Here is a 4,327-nt window from a genome sequence, read left to right on the forward strand (position 1 = left end):
TGTTTGGTTGAGGTCGATGACCCAACATGTCCGAGCTGATTGCGGGATGTCCGAGGACAAAGAGCCAACCGTGATGTATGAGGACAATGTTGCATGCATTGCTCAGCTCAAAGACGGCTACATCAAAGGAGACATGACGAAGCACATATTACCTACGTTCTTTTTCACGCACGAGCTTCAGAAAGCCGGCGAAGTCCTGGTCATCCAAGTCTACACGACTCCAGCTCAACATCTTGACTCCACATGGTCTTCACCACTCAACATATGTCTGCTTCAGCAACTATGTCATCGACTACTTCAGGACGGACATCTTACATCAACAATCTCCCCCTTTTAGCTTTGTGTGCCAATCAAGCACAACATTCTTCTGGTTCAACAACCACGTTCCCCATCTGGAAACTTTCACGCTAATTGTGCTTTTCTCCGCCAAGAGATGTGCACCACACCATGCTCTTCTCCCCCATGAGATAAGCACCATCTACTTCAGGACGTCTATCACCATGCTCTTCTCCCCCATGAGATATGCACCCCTTGGACCAGAACGTCACCACTTCTCTCCCTGCTTGATTGCATACTAAGCTCAAACAAATGCTTAGATGTCAAGCCTTACAGACCCAGCCATTTGCTTCTTCATGTATAATCATGACACATCCCTTGCTGCAGCGGAATAACAAGTATTGCATCACGACCTGACGCACCTGTCGAACTACCCTTCGACCAGCTTCTGTTGAGGACCTGGCTTCTGTCATGTGTCGTCTTCTTGACCATGAGCCCTTCCCCATCCACACCGAGTACCCTCTGCACTCGTTGCTATTGTCTTGGAGTGATTTCACTATCACCCTCCTGAAGATCATCTCGAATCACTTCCTGGCGCACTTCGATCTCTTTCCCCTTTGTGCCACAAACAACTTCGTGTCCTGGCTCCAGACTTGATGCTTCTTGATCAACCTCAAGATCACTCCTAACAGATCTGCATCCATCTTCTGATGTCTCATCCTTGATCTCATTAAGTAAGCCACTCTTGGCTAAGGACACCTCTTCAACCCTCTTGGGTTTAGTGAACGTCTCGTTCACCTTCTTGACCATGTTTCTGCTCTTTTCACGAGCAAAACACTCCACCTTCTTGTGTCCAACCTTCCCACAGAACCAACAGCACATCCTATGTTGCTTCTTGGTTGGCCTGACACAGTTACTGATGCACCGATCAGTCTCCTTCCTTGTACCTGCTGCACAACCATGTTTCAGAACCTCCTGTCTGACCTTCTTGTTATTGCACTTATGTTCTACTTTCGGCTTGTTACTCACAGCTACACGCTGTAGAACTTCCTGCCTTACTCCCTGTCGTACGTCCCGACGCACTTCCTGAAAAGTTCCTTTGGCTCAACTTTTTGATGTGCTCCCATGCACGAAATGTGATAGCCCCTTCTGTTGTACTTCCTTAGTACTCTTAGCACCTCGATATCCCAGTCCCCAATTCGCCTTGGCTGGTTGTCCCATCGAGAGTATCTTATCCAAATTTTTGGATCCACTGTTGAGCATCCTGATCTGTTTGCGATTCTCAGCCAAATCACGTTCCAACATCATTGTTCTCTCACGCTCATCAATAGCAACCCCCCTCAGTTTGCTAACCTCCTTCTCCAAAGACTCATTCTTCTCATTTACAGCAGCAAGTTCTTCAGCAAGATCTTCATACTGCTCACGGCCCTGCACCAATTCGTGTTGCAACCTCATATTCTCATTCTTGAGATTCAACCACTTGTTGAGCATCACGTGATAATCCTCAGAGTCTGTACTGACATCTGAATCCGAGGATTCACTAGTTTTCTCCTTGTGTGCACCAAATGCAACCATATTCTTCATCACCTTTCCATCTTCTTCAGACTCTGAATCATCAGACGACTGCAATGGGACTCTTTTTCCCTTCTTTGAGTTTGGACATTCACGCCGTGTGTGTCCAACACCTCTGCACTCAGAACACTTAAGTTCTCTTTGTTGTGCTACAGGACAGTCAGCCCTTATATGACCAACGCCTCCACACTCATAACACCTGAGACTTTCTCTTCTTCTGCTATTGCCACGATCACCTCCCTGGCAACCATACTGTTTCCTCCCACCAGAAGAATTCCTCATCTTACCCAGATTTCTAGCCAACATCCCCATGGCATCTTCAACATTCGGAGATCTATCTCCATCTTTATCAGCAGCAAGAGCTATACTCCTTGATGCACCACCTTTCGTAGAGACTGAACTATTGTCTGTCTCCATCTCTTTTGCCTTCAGCATACCCATAAGCTTGTCAAACTTGAGCTCATCCGTGTTTGTGGTCATATTCAAGACCGCTTTGTGAGCTCCAAACTTCACTGGAAGCACTACAAGAAAAATGAGTTTTAATAGCGGACGAATAACGTTATTTAACTATACTATATCGGTTTTTGAAGCGCTGTATCATCGCCCGTCCTAATAGGTAAAAGACATTACATAGCGGTTTTATGCTCTACTTTCTTTTCTTCCGATACGATAGCGCTTTTTTGTATGCAATTAAATATTCTTTAATAGCGTGTTTTTATTGTTATTATTACATTATTGAAAAATTAAAAAAAAATAGAAAAAAATATTTTAAATATTTTAAATTGAATTATTCATAAACTAAAAACGGTTTACATATAAAAAAATAAACCAAAACTAAACCAAGCTTAGACCTAAACCAAGCTTAGACCTAAACATATTTGCTAACTAAACCTAATAACAAAACCACGCCGCTTTCAAGCTTCTTAGCTCCGCCGCCGTCAACCACCATTTGCTGTGACAACCAAGCCCTCGCGTCTCTCTCTTCTTTCCTTCGACGTTGGAGATGACGACGGAATCACCATGGCTCTTCCCACTCACTGTCGTCGAGCTCGTCTTCGGCTCACCACTGCCAAGCTCACTCATCCCATACACCACCGTCAAGTTCGTCTCCCGCTTATCTATCCTCTCCGCGCACCTTTGTCTCAAGCTTCAAGATTTTCTATTCACTGACCATACTCCACCAACTATAGACAGCAAGCTCTCCAACTAATAAAGAAAAAATAAAACGATTTAATCAGTTCTAAACCCTAGAAATCGATTTCAGATCTATATTGATTTCTACCTGTTTCTGGATCGATGAAGCAGAAGCAATGGAGAAGCAACGTATTGAAGTTTCTGTGTGGATTGAAGACCTTCGCGACACTTCTTGAGCAAGCTCTCCTACACTTGGATTTCCAGATCTCGACCATGTTGTCTTCTCATCCTTCCTTCTTCGGAGTCCACCGCCATTCGAACAAGAGGAATAAGAAGAGACGGTGGTGGTGGTGGTTTAGAGAATAAGAAAGAAATATGTGCAGAGATACAGAAAAGAAGAAGAGATATGTTGAAGGCGTAGGGAAAGAACAAAATAGAAAGAAAAAAAAAAATCTTAGGCAGAAATAAATTAGAAAAATTGATTAATTAACTGTGGCCGTTGGATAAACATTTATCAAAGACTGAAAGTAGCGATCTTTGTCACCCCACACTGACCAATCAGAAAACGGTTAGTGGATCCCTAACTTTAGATCCAAAAGAAGATCGTGTGGTTCGTATATAACCATTAGTCCAAGTCCAAAATTTTTAAACTGTAATATGAAATTTGTTTAAAGGTTTAAAGTAAAAGGTTTAAAGTAAAAGAGTAAAAGTAAATGAAATTAGTTTAAAGGTTTAAATGTTTGAGTATAGGGTTTGAAAAGTTTGTCTTTAGATTTTAGATTTAAAGTTTGAGTTTGGAATAAAGGTTTGAGTATAGGGTTTGAGGATTAAAGGTTTAGAGTATTGATTTAATATTAATTTTTGAAAAAGAAATAATTTTTGAATTTTTATTTAGTGTTGATATTTTTTTTAATTACTTTATATTTAAAATTTTGAGTTTAGAATAACACTACAAAAAATATGTACATTGTTAGCGCTGAAAATATGTTATATTAGATGTTTAGCGAATTCATAAATACTATATATACGGCAGCCATCATAGGTACCCCTTCTACGATAGCATTTTTTTGGAATGCTATGAAATATGCACATATCATAGGAGTATATCATAGCAATACTCCTATGATGTTATTACCTTTTACCATAACATATATAGTTTGCTATTATAGAATGAAGATTATAATAGCATTTATCTATGAATCTTGATAATACATTTTCACCATTGAATTATATGTATATTTATATATATATAAATTATCCGGAATGTATGTTTAATTTCTTTTTAAAACATAAATTAAAACTAATTTATAATTAAATCGGTTAAGTTGACTAAAAATAATAAATT

Source organism: Brassica oleracea, chromosome C3 (assembly GCF_000695525.1).
Source record: "Brassica oleracea var. oleracea cultivar TO1000 chromosome C3, BOL, whole genome shotgun sequence".
In the NCBI taxonomy this organism is placed as follows: Eukaryota; Viridiplantae; Streptophyta; class Magnoliopsida; order Brassicales; family Brassicaceae; genus Brassica; species Brassica oleracea.